Here is a 13,732-nt window from a genome sequence, read left to right on the forward strand (position 1 = left end):
AAGCGAGTTTGAAAACATGTAAAGCCCTGAGCAAACAAAATAATCCAGGCTCCTCCAGGAGATTGACAAGTAAAGCTAGTGGAGGCCTATAATATAACTATCAGTCCATCCGACGCCTAACTCACTTTACAATGCTGTGCTGAGCCTATCAAAACACTTGTTACTTGGAACTATTAAAGCCTGGATTCATTTTATACAGTAAGAGAACAAGGTACATTTTAATAATAAGATTTTCAACTTGTGAATCCAAACCCTCATGCTTTAAGCTACAAAGAAAATATTTGGAAGATACACATGTAGTCACTAATCTAAAAAAAAAAAATCTAAAACTTTTATTCCTTAATTTTATTCCAATTTTTAAGTGGTCTTTAGGACAATTGCTCTTTCACCTGTCTAAACGTACCAATCTATCCCTAGGTGTATGAAAATGCATACTTTTTTTACAGGCGGTATACGTTTTTACACATTCTAAACAGCCTACAATCACATACTACAGACAGACTGGTGAGAAATGGTCTGTAAACAGTAAAAGACCTTCAGTTTGACAGAAGATATGAACAACTTGAACTGTAGAGTGGATAGAGTTGCTTAAAACTCTATATCCTGCTCTGATGTGGCAGGATTACCTTGTGATTTATGTTAGGTATGGAGTAGTAGAATCTGAAGGCAAAGGGCCAGTGTTCATGTATAATAGATGTGTGTGTGAGAGGCAAGCGCACTGGACCCATAAATATGCACCGCCAATGCTGACAAGACACCACAATCGATACATGTTTACTTTATCGTAAGTAGCAATCCCTAGTAAAATTCAACTGTCAGATTCCATTAAGGCGCCGTCAAAAACCCTGGAACGGAAGGTCTGACATGTCAGTCTCCAGCACAAATGTGATGGGATTTCCTCGCAGAGCATCATTACTCCTATCTTAATAACACAGATGCGGCCAAACTAATGCAATTTCTACCGTCTTAAAATTTCATGAATGCCAATAAAGCCGAAAGTACAATAATTCTTTTTCTACGGTGGAGCTCATGACGACTTGTGCCTGGACAGCTAACAAATACATCAAGCAGACTGGTTAATTGCCCCGAACAAATACCCCAAGGGTAAGAGGAGGCTATATGAGTTTGGCCTTACCAGTCAACCACTACTACACATCACTTTCACCAAGCCATCCTGTAATTCAGCTATCGTGACATGATCTGATTTCTCAATCAGTCATACATGTCCATCTGCCTTATTCGAGTCACTCTACCATTCCAGTGTCACTCCCACTTAACTATTCCGCAAATCAAATTTGTTTCCTTGCCATGGGGGATAAGGTAGGCCTTTGTTGCTTGGCAACAATATACAATATCGGCAAGAACCCACCAAGTGTTTGGTTCATGGATAATTTTTGTAAATTTGAGTCGACCGCTGGTGGCTTACTGCCTAGTGATGAATCTTTTCACACCTTTAGAATAGCCTTGTTTTGGCCAAGGTATGGTATTTTGGTACATTTGAGTAATGTTCATGTCTGCTGTGGGTAGTCTGGGTCATGTCCATCCATTAGACACAGGACTAGGTACACAAGGGACATCGTACACGCTGGACAGACTGGGTACACAAGGCACACAATCCCATCATGCACTTCACCAGGCCTTAGCTTCCATCTGCTGATCACCGCTTTCTCTCATTCTATCATCAGTTATGTTTCCACCTGTGTCTGCTCCGCCTCCAGCCTCTATACATATTGCATGTACATGTACAAGTTGTACCTGTGCACTAATGTAGAAGGCTTCCTTGAAGGCCTGTGGCCGGTACTGCTATAGAGAGATTTGTAGGGCCTCTGGGATGTTAACTACTATGCTAAGACATGGCCAGACAACCTTGAGGATGGACAAAGGAATTACCACAGCTTTTCGAATGCGTACACACATTATACATGTAAATATTTAATTCACATGTCAGACTGTTTAATGTCAATTAAGGCCATAATATTAAGCTCTTCTACTCCTATATAAGCACATGTTCGATCTGTGGACTAGTTTCTTTCACTCTAGGTGTATTTACATCTATATGAAAATTCTACACGAGCGACGTATACACATAAAACTTTATTTGTCACAGAGATACAGTGTATTTGCAACACACACATCAGAACTCATGTTTACATGTAGCTTTCAATATATAATGTAAATGACTGTAGTCAGTCATATCAACTCCTTTCGAACTGACGTGTACCCTTTTTGGCATATGAAAGAGCAACTTTCAGTGAGATTTATGCACCTTCTTAATTTGCTTTCAGAGAAAAAACCACATTGGTCAGGTTAACCAATTTCAAGACTTCACAGAAAGTATAATTTTATCAGTCTATGCAGAATACGATTCTGCATAGTTAGTATGTGAAAAGGTTGAAGAAATACAGTACAAACACCTATTCACGAGTTCAACCTTCATCGACTTCTTGAGTTTTTTGTGCCTGCTATGTAATGGAACTACACTGTATTATAATAGGTGATGTGTCATGATCATCTAACAGTAATGTTCTGGAATCCATTCTTAGACATTCACTTGTAAACACTCACTATTACAAGTATGTTTGTTCCAGTAGTCAGGCCTACATGTATTCCCTTTAGATCTCACAAAACAATGGGGATTTATAAATTGAATACAAGGATTAGGGGCTTGTCAGTGACATGAATTCACCTGTATATGTACATGTATGTGCCAACGATGTCAGCCGTTTTCTTGAGCTTGACTGGAAATGTGATGGTTCAATGGAATATACGGATCTCACAAGGCTACCAATGCAGCTGAATCAAGACAATACCATAGTCCATGGTCAGACAATTATATGTCTGTGAACCTGGCAGAGGTCTCAGTGAGAGCCAGCATCCCAAGCATCTGGTCCATTCTCAAGCTCGCTTAGGCAGGACAAATGACAACACTCTCCCTCTACACGCCCCATCAAGGGTCTGGGGGCTTCCTCAATGCATCAGCTCTTTTCAGCTAACCATAGGTCTCTACTTGTCTCTCTATGTGCTAATCAGGCGACGTGTGCAACTGACAGCTGAATGTCTGTATTAATTTCAGATTACTAGAAAAAATATGAAACCGATGGAATACATATGTATAAAAAATACAAGACAACCGATGAAAGATTTTCCCTTCTGAGAATCTATGCATACAATAGTTGGGACAGAACATACACAATGTACATGTACATAGATTCAAAATTACAGTGAAGGTGATCTCTTCAGAAACTGATATACAATCTATTGTGAATATGTTTTTTTTTTACTTCTTGTTTGTTTGCATAATCCTTTTTACCAAAAAAAAAAAAAAAACATTCTTTTTTGCACAAAGAGCTATGCATGCCTATAATACAAGAACAACAAAAGCCACATCTTTGATCCATTCATTACGAATTTCAAACTGTTGAAATCGCTCACTTCTTCACAAATGTGAATATTTACATTTAGTCATACCGTTAATTACATGATTGCTGTCTAATGCCATACTCATAGTACTTTTCACTTACGTGACAGCACACAGTTTCATGAGTGACAGGCTCTAATGTACATTTAGGTGTTGGACGGGAGGTATCCTTGTTGACAATGCAGACAGATGAATGGGCTACTTCTGATAGATCTTGCCTGAAAAGGGCAATTTTGTTCAAAACTTAAAGGAGCAGTGTCAAAGTATCAGGTTCTGAATTAACCCAGATTAGGCCCTTTTGTACTGGAATGACTACCTTAAGTGACACAAAACTTTGACCAACAAAATGCCTCCTAGGAGTTAAATAAAAGCCATAAGATATTACTTTTAGAGCTGAAACTTATATTTTCCTAGTAGGATATCATCTCGTCTTCAAAACAAACCTAAGAACACATTTCTAAAATCAATAAATAAGAATCTGGAAACATGAGCAGCTTATTCATGGACAAAATTATACGTCATTTAGTGTAATCTTTGGCAAGTGAGCCAACTTTCCCACATTATCACCTGAAGACAGCCACAGATACACTGTACCTGCACTGATAACATTCATGAGTTTTGAAGATAATAGTGCCATTACATCCATCACAACTCAACAATCTCCCCCACCCCCCTCGCCTCCCTTGCCCTGTCTACATTCAAAACAATTAGAGAGATTCTGTCTACCGAGAACCATTAATAAGGGGAGATTTGGAGTTGAGGTCAAGGTAAACACAGTGAATGTGGTTCTGCAATCCTAATGTGCCACCAGACTCACTCATTAATTACCACAGCACAGCCATCCAGTCATCAAGATGCTTCTCCTACAAGCACCTCAGCAAATTAATGTGCTGCCTCAAATATGCAAACACTTCAGAGGTGAAGGTAAACACAGTCAGCATACATCTCTGCTGTGTCCCAGCCTTGGCAAACGCTTTTGGAAGGACTAGTCGGCGTGTTTTAAAGCCACCATGCCAATAGCAGATGTGAGATAAAATGTGCTGGAGGGTGTGGAAATAATGAAGCATGCTATCTGGTTAGAGGGGATGATATTCCGTCAATCCTGCGAGGTGTTCCACACAGTCTACATCCTCACTATCTGTAGACTGAGCAATGGGAGGGCTAACCATATTATTTCTTTGTAATTTCCTCAACTGCAATGTAATTTATCTCGACTACAGGGAGATGAAACTTATCAGGGTCAGAGGCCTGCTCTAACTACATGTGTACCTGGGAGTAATCGCTCAATTTCGCAGTCTCACGATCTGTTAAAGGTCAGCAGTTAGCGCTTACCTGTTCTTGGGACTTGTGATGAGGAATAAAGTGCTTCAAGCGCTTCCCACCAGCAGCGTGGCAATATGGTTTCTGTCACCGCTTATCACTGTTCCCTGCTACTGCAGCAGTATCGATAACCACTGGGACAAGCCCAGGTCTGCATGTCCCACCACTTACCCACAAAAGTTAGAGCCTGGACAAACCAGCTGTGTAAGGAAGAGATGCAGTCTACTGTACTGGCTGCCTATGGACACCCGATAGCTGGGGCAGGCCAAAACCAATGCAGCTAAAAAGCACAAGACCCTTTTTTTTTAAAGGATTTGGCTGTGTGTGGTAAATGGTCATCACTTCCAACAGTCTTGGTCTTGCCACCATCAGTAATGACAAAGACATCAGGCATAAACAATCCAGCTGAACACCCAACAGATGGGTCAGACAGGCAGACAAGCCAATGGGATCATTCCAGTAACATGCGCCAGCAAAATCAAAGTAAACAAAAGAAGGATAAGTCAGTTTTGGGGGTAAATTTATGAAACAATGTACATCATCCAAAATTTTCCCATTGCCAAAGATGCATGAGGTTATGTTCTGTTCATAAACATGTAAATTTTTAACACTTACAGTAAATAATTTACATGTACAGCATTAAGGCAACACTATTATAATTTTGCATTTAACAGGCAAGCTGACACTAATGAATAAAATGGAATAAAAGATAAACTGAAATCCATATTTTTTATTTTGTCTGATCTTGAGGTTTTCCATAAATATGTCTTCTTCAATAGGGGAAATTGTGGAAATAGTCTTCAACAGACTTTCAAACTTTGTTTTTATACTCTCTTCGGACAATGAAAAAAAATTTATTATGCCCGTTGAACAACAATTCAAATTGGTGTGGCCTAACCTAATCCCACATTCACATCATATATTCAATGCCACATACAAGGTTGAAAACTATCCAGCCACATCATGACATGAACATCTACAACATACGATCTGATACTAGAACTCAGCAAAGTGCACTGGCTTCCTCTTGTTTTTAATAACCATTTTCCTCCAATAACCTATTTACACATTTGATAACAGCTGTGCACGTGCACACACTTGTACAACACACACAAAGAAATATATTCTGAAATATTCTTGCACATTAAGGCAAAACATACATATATACATGCATGCATGCATAATAAAGAAACCAAATTCTGTAATTCTTCAAACTTTTCCCATGTTTGCAAGGTGTTTATTCAAGCATAGGCTTTCACCAAGGTTTTAATAACGTGGAATACATCATGAACTTCCCATTACATGTATCTTGTGTTTGGAGGAGTTCAAACTCTGTCAATATACACTATATATGCAAAGTTTACATAAAGAAACCCTCCCCACTAACATGTGCAGATTTCATGGTTGAGTGAGGTCTTTGGGCAATCTGACAGATTATCTGATTGCAGAATTTGTTAGTCAAATTATGACCCAAAGAGTAAACAGCAGCTTTAAAAAAATGGACAGTGACATGTGCAGCAGGAGAAACTACTCCCAGTTTAGAGATAGCTTTTATCTTTATCGTCATTTCCTCTGACAAGATACTAGGCTTTCACTTCCTGTATGAGAGCTTTCTTAGGTCCATCTTCACAAAACCATGTAGAAAGTGGAGAACTCAACCCTGTGAACCATCTTGATACCTGTCAAAATATACATCCTGTGACTTGGACAACATGGCAGCATTCTGACTAGCCTTAGATTTTTTATCAGGTTTTATGCTGGTTATTGCCTCTATGAGATGGATCCAATGGCATATGCCAAACCTGAGCCTGGTAGCATATATACAGACCAGTCCTGTATACAGGGAAGTTTAGACCAGTGGTTTCTGGTCAGAACAGTTGGCCATATAAACACAGCTTCTCTCAGGGCTGATATCTTGAGTCAGCTGCCAAACTGACCATGGCCTAAGGATAGGGCTGGGCCCAAGTGCAGTACAATTGGTAGTGCTTTACTATATCTTTGTTTACAACCATGTGGCCAGTAACACAAGAAGGCTTTTCAGGCCAATCTTGCATGAACATAGAACCCTAGTCATGTTTATGTCTGCACATTTTGATATCTAACAGTCACCTGAATCCTCCACATGTACCTTAAAAGAAGAAGTCTGGAAGTCTCCATCTTTGAATTTCTTTTCTACAAATGTACCCCAATTCCTCAATCTTTTCACATATGACAGAGGAAGCTTTAGTGCAATTTATGCACATTTTTAATCTGATTTTGGAGACAGAACTACACTGGTTGGATTACTCAGTTTCAGGGCTTCAAAAAAAGTATAATTTTATCAGTCAACACAAAGTAATGCCTTCAGAATTATGTGCTAGAATAAACACCTTACAAACATGCAATATGCTTGAAGAATTACAGTAAGTGGTATTTTCAATTTATAATTTTATCAGTCAAAACAAAATAATGTCTTCAGAATATACATGAATATCACTTTACACGCAAGCAAAGAGATTAAAGAATTACAGCATGTAGGCATACAGTGTACATGTTCCGAATCCAGTCTATGTGTCGAGTTAATAATGCTATTCCAACATATACTATTATAAGGAATGAGGATCTCAACATGTACCTCAACTAACTATGCAGCTTATTGGAGGAGATTTGGGTGCCTTTTCTGAGCCTACCAGAAGTGAAAATATTGAGGATGTCTTGACAAGTAATACTAGGCTAAACAATGTACATGTAACTTACTAATCAACAAAATGGTAACAACAACATCGTTTTAAAATTCCACTCTTGTCACAATTTATTCACTTTTTTGGCCTTTGGTTGAATTTGGGTACACATCAATATTTAGGTAAAAAAAAGGAGTGTTAAAAATTGCTACAAGGATACTTGCAAATCTGTTGACAGTTCAAACAAGTACAGGTATGTAGTTTATACAATTTGGGGGAGGGGGAGGTCATACAGTGATGAGCGAAGACCTACCATGCCGAAGGCCTGATATCCAGCACATACAAGTGAAATCTGTTTCTCTTAAGCAGATAGTACTAAGGGGCATTCATGTACAGTATCTGACAGAAGCCTCTATAGCATCTTTCCATTTCAGCCTAACAGAAGTTCCAGTAAAAACATTACATTATTGAGGGAAAAAATGGTGTATCATGAAAGACTGAAAATCTTGAAACCATTTCGATAGAATAAATCAAAATGGTTTACCACTCTTCATATTGAAAAATCAAGTAAAACGATTTAAACCATCAACACATCACGGCATCTGTACATTTTTTCCCCATAACTAAAGATGTCCTGGAGTACTGTGCACCAGCCAACACTTCACAACAACAGATAGAAACCGTAGGACATCATGGATAGGAGGGCATGTGGCACATATGGTTGTGTTGAGGACAAAATTGCTGTTTCTCTACCCACTGGCCTTTTCAAAAGAGATGAAAATTACCCCAGACAGGAGGATCAGGTCCACTAAAAATGTCAAGGTGAGGGAATCGTCCAGCGCCTAGTGTCCATTATTGAGTTAACCCATGACCTGGTCAGCCTGTGGAGGCCAGTATTAGTGCCAGTCTGTCCACTCCAGCCAAAGGTTAGAGCAGGCAGTAAGCCTCTCATGGACCACTACAGTTACCATATGCTTCTGGCACTTCAGATCAACAAGCCCATCAGCACTCCAGGCTAATGTCAAAACTAACTTCAAGAATAAGTCTTGGAATCTGCTTATCTTTTTTCTCCTGTCCTGTCAGAGGCAGGGCAGTATAGGTCTTCAAGACAAAGTGTAAGTGAGATAAACACACTTAACATCTGAAAAGTTCACATAGAAAACACCAGTCTCCATGCTATAAAAACAACCACATACATGCCAACCAAGACCAGAAGTTCTTCACACATCTTAATACATGCAATAATCTTTACACATATATCTATCCAAATGAGTAAAAATTTGTTAATAGGGTGCATGAGATGATTGGCAAATCCTCTGGCAACCCACTTTACTAAAAGAGTGACAGCTTTGTCCTGTATCAAACAGTTGGTCCATGACCTACAGCTTATTTTCAAGCTTGCTACCTAATCCATGCAACACCACATTGTTTATTTATGTTATCAAATATTTAAATATTGCATAATACAGGCAAAGAAATTTCTATAATGTTTTGTTTTACAAAATAAGCCAATTAGTCACAGAATTGTTGCTACTGCAATTTGACAGTTAATTATACACAGGAATTTGTCCACATCACTGGCCCACTCCATATACTCCATATACACATAACCCACCAACAATCTGACCCAACTCTTCATCCAGTTCTGAGGCAACTCCAGGAACAATAACACAAGCAACCTACAGCACATGTTAAATGAACAGCCAATTTTAAGACAGATAGCTTTGTAATGTACCCAACGTCCCTTTCAAGGGACACATAGTATGAAAGGGAACTCGGCTACTGACAAACATGTACGCCCTGTCACAGAAAAAGGGAACTCGGCTACTGACATACATGTACGCCCTGTCACAGAAAAAGGGAACTCGGCTACTGACAAACATGTACGCCCTGTCACAGAAAAAGGGAACTCGGCTACTGACATACATGTACGCCCTGTCACAGAAAAAGGGAACTCAGCTACTGACATACATGTACGCCCTGTCACAGAAAAAGGGAACTCGGCTACTGACATACATGTACGCCCTGTCACAGCCTCATCCGAATCAGATGTAGGCAACTGGAAACCATACCATTTAATTGTGGATGGCAATGGTCATCCATTTTCTAATGACATTTTTTTTTCCTATCCTGCTTTCAACAATTGTCTTTCTTGGACACACTTCTGCAGTGGGGCACTTTTAACTGTTTTGGCCTAGACTCCATATTGCATAATTTCAAAAGCACCAGTGACCTGTTGTCAAATGTTTCCTGTTGAGTATCACTATCAGATTTGATCTTATTACCGCTGATTAATACAACGGTGTAAGAGTCTGAAGGCTAGCCATTCTGGCAGCAACGTGCACAAATCTGCCTTCCAAAGCATCTCCACTAAGCTACATGTAAGTTCAACCTGACTGAGGATGATACATGTACCATGGCACATACTCTCTGGCTGATTAAATCTATGTGTCATCCACATGTACAAGAAATCAAATGTCATCTTCATTGTGAACTAATGTAGGTTGATTTCATATGCTGACCTGGGTCCAACCACTTTGGCTGATCTGATAACAGTAACCAGTAAACAACATTGGTAAGATGCAAAATTAAAGGGCATTTCATGGGGACATGGCCAGACCTTAGGGTTGGGACTCAACTGCTGAGACTTGTTGGCCAGGATAGAATTTCGTCTAAATAGCTCTATCAATATGTATCCACATGACTCGGGCCAGCAAATAATTCCCTTTGACCGGGGTTAGGCTGCCAATAACTGCCAGTGACCAGGAGATAGACTGGTTCATTATTGGCCTCAGTCTTCAGCCTGGTGGATATTAGCAAGTAGCACTGGGAGCCAAAACCATGCTGATGGGGAGTGGGGGAGGGAAATGGGTAGGGTAGGGGGAGAACTAAACAAACCACTATTACAATTTCCAACCAGACCTCTTCTCATCACAAAAACTGATTATTCCATGTCCTAGACAAGAAATGCATGCTTCTGCAACTTCTCATCTTTAGAGATAATTATCTCTTTTGTTTCTTCATGTTTTCAGAATTCATGCCTTTGTGTGAAAAGAAATGTCCCGCACAAAAAACTTGGCAGTTCCTGGAAAAATCTATTTACAGATGACAATGCTTGAGCAACATAACATTACCTCTTTATCAAAAGAAAATAAAAATCAAAGATGACAGGCTTCACAAAATAGACTCTTAAAATTATGATGTGCTTTTCCCACTGAAGACACATGTTTTCATATGTTTAAGATGTAAGATGGACATTTTTGACCAGATTATTATCCATACGTACACATCAGAGAATTCTTGAATTGATTTCTGAATGCAAGTCACAAAGAGATAATGTTTTTGATACTCAGTCAAAACTAAATCTGATACCTTTTTTTCGCCACTTTGACAGAAAGTAAAGCCTATCCCAAACACTGCTACTGCAGTGGTAAAAGGTACATGCACATGCTGAAAAGTGTACTTTTCAATTAACTAACCAGGTGCTTCAAAAGTGGAAGTTTAGGAGAAACAAGACCACTGCGATTGTTCATTATGTGGACTGGCATGGTGGCTTTATAGAGGGCACAGTAGGTTTTAGTAAGACAAGAAGTAAATGTTGGAGCCAGGTTGCAGCCAAGTGGAAGGAGTGTTTAGTTGTGTATTTAATTAGACTTGTGGGCTCAGCGATCCCCCCCCCCCCACTAATCTGACAGGGCTAGGGATGAGATGGTCAAGGGAGACAGTCTTAACAACACAGGCCTGACCCTCGTTAAGCTTCACATTCACACTTCATTACACAGTTGTGCCACTGTATTAATTAGTATAGATCACCTCTGCTAGGCGGCAGGCTCATTTATCTAAATGACACAAACGCAGACTCGGAGCCAGTGTCACTCTCACACTATAGGCAACGGGGGGGCTGTCATAATGGAAAATAAGGGATGGAGATCCAGCGAGACAAGGCAAATTAAGCAGAATGGCAGAAATGATGAAACTGTCTACATAATGCCAGTTCTTGGTAACTGATTTCAGCAGAGAATTGTGCTGACTTAAAGAACAATATGTTTATTAATACAGTTTTATAAATAATAATAACAAGTATCAGTATTGCTACTGTCTTCCATAACAAACTAGACTTTAGTTTTGCATGCTCCTTTAGAAAATCAGTAGGAATCAATTATAAAATGATTTAATTTGAAACCAGTCCAATTAATATATATACATTTAGAATGTCAACAGTCTGTTATTTGCTCCAATATACAAATGGAGATGTCGTAGGATTCTTTTACACACTCAGATGTGCACAAATACTTTATTTTACCAGTCCGCCAACTGAGTAATCATTTATATATTAAATATATGAATTCTTAACACCATATTATATGATTTAATGACACAGTGCACAATCACAGTATAGCGTGATTATCTACTAATATGTTAATTACACATTTAACAACATCCATGCCCTTTAAAGGACAATTATCTCTTATTTAAAAGCACAATTACCGCAGAACTAAATAATTCCCCACTCAGACAGCAAACTGTCAGGTTTTTTTTCTCTTTTCCATGCTCAGAATCTACTAATGCGAAATTAGAAAATGATTAACATTGATGGAAGATTCAATGTGAAGGCACTTCAAACATGGAAGGCACTTACAAAATTATGACGTATTTTGAAATCTTTAATGTGTGTGTCTGCAGACCAATCTACATTCTTCACACTCTGTGATCAGCCATTTGGGATTAGGATCTTTACCACTAAACTACCGACTTCTCCCTTGTGACAAGTACAAGTAGCCTTCGACACATACATGTATCAATATACATGAAAATATCTATAAGCATAAATGTACAGCCTAAATTTATATCTGAATAGATATACAATGAAGAGAAATAAGAGTTGAAAAACCAAACATTTTGGACTGGTGCCACTAGAATGTAATTTACAGGGATACTCCACATTAAAGTACACTGGGCTTGAATAAAGCATACCTTAACTCATATTTATTTACTCATTTCAGGGCCATATTTTAAAAAGTTTTGCTACTGAGTCCTAATTATGAAGATTATAACCTGTTTAAACAGTATATTAACGAGAGGGCTTCTGAAAAACATAATAATGACTTTAAATCCACCAAAAACAATAGACTTATTCCCTAACAGATCTCTGGTACAACACACTGGGATTTCCCATCATAATTTCTTAACTTACTTTTTTCGGAAAATATGGCCCCAGAAAGTTAGGAGTTCAGAACCAGCTCAAAAATTTTGAATTTCTTTCGGCCATTTTAAAAAATGGCCATTTAAAGTTTACCAAAACGCTTACAACTGCTGAAAATGAGAACTATATGACTGATAAACAAAAGAACAGTAGTTATGTATTTAGTGTACGCCGTGTTTGGGTCAAAGTGATCTGTCAGGTATAAAAAAGAAACACCCCTGGTGGGAGAGTGAATAATGTTTTTAGCCTTTCACCACACAGGTGAATTAAATCAGCCCCTGTAGGCCCTGTATTGAGAACCGTCTAAACACGGCATAAACACTCCACACAATGCCCCTGAAGTCTACATCATCACTTATTTCTAAACTTTTCCCCAAAGCAAACAAGTATGTTGGACAGGCTAGCAAAACAGATCGGCCATGTTTTACTAACGACTCACAATCGCAAGTTACAACGACAACTGGCACTCTTGTTTAGCAGACAACTCTCTCAGAAGAGCTGTGAAGAGTTCGATCTTACCTCATAGTGTGAGTCTGTAGTTCCCGGTGAGAAGAAGTTTAAAGGAAAACAGGGTTAATCACCTTTTTCATTGTCTCAGCACTTTTGTTGACATTAGCTAGATTCCCGTGCAGAAAGAAAGACCCGAGATCTCGTTCGAAATGCTCGTAACGGGCACCACTTCTGAGTCTCGGCTGCATGTATTACTACGCGCTCGTGAGATTCAGTGATGTATGTGTCCTAACAAAACCAGTGATATTTTAAGACTCACTGCACTTGTGCAGATTGTTTCCTAAATTCCTCTTAACTCCTGCTACATGTGTTTGGGTTAATCAAACTCCAAGACTTAAAGTGCCGTTCATATATGCTACTATATTTTCTGAGCGCAGGGGCACATATTGATCATAGTGATCCGCCACACATGTTCCTCGGCTTTGCTGGCACAGTTTATTCACTGAGAGATGCACTGCAGATCGCAACGGTAGATGTTATAAAAGTGGGTGTGATCTTTTTTTTTATCTCAGAAAGCGAACTTAATGTTAACGTAATTCAATAAGCTGATTGCAGCTTAAATGAACAGACGGTAGGAAAAGAAGATATATACATTGTGCATAGGCGTCCCATTGCACCTTT

The 13,732-nt window shown here is 39.0% G+C and overlaps 1 protein-coding gene across 2 annotated transcripts in view; it reads right to left on the reverse strand.

The window, feature by feature from the left end:
- The window catches only part of LOC135471941 (tyrosine-protein phosphatase Lar-like), a 187,020-nt gene extending 173,795 nt beyond the window's left edge, over positions 1 to 13,225 (reverse strand). For both annotated transcript variants that reach the window (XM_064751391.1, XM_064751390.1), the window contains exon 1: positions 13,121 to 13,225. The gene's annotated coding sequence lies outside the window, so the exon portion shown is untranslated. The remainder of the gene's footprint in view (positions 1 to 13,120) is intronic.
- Positions 13,226 to 13,732: the final 507 nt, after the last annotated feature.

The sequence above is a fragment of the Liolophura sinensis genome, chromosome 7 (genome assembly GCF_032854445.1).
Source record: "Liolophura sinensis isolate JHLJ2023 chromosome 7, CUHK_Ljap_v2, whole genome shotgun sequence".
In the NCBI taxonomy this organism is placed as follows: Eukaryota; Metazoa; Mollusca; class Polyplacophora; order Chitonida; family Chitonidae; genus Liolophura; species Liolophura sinensis.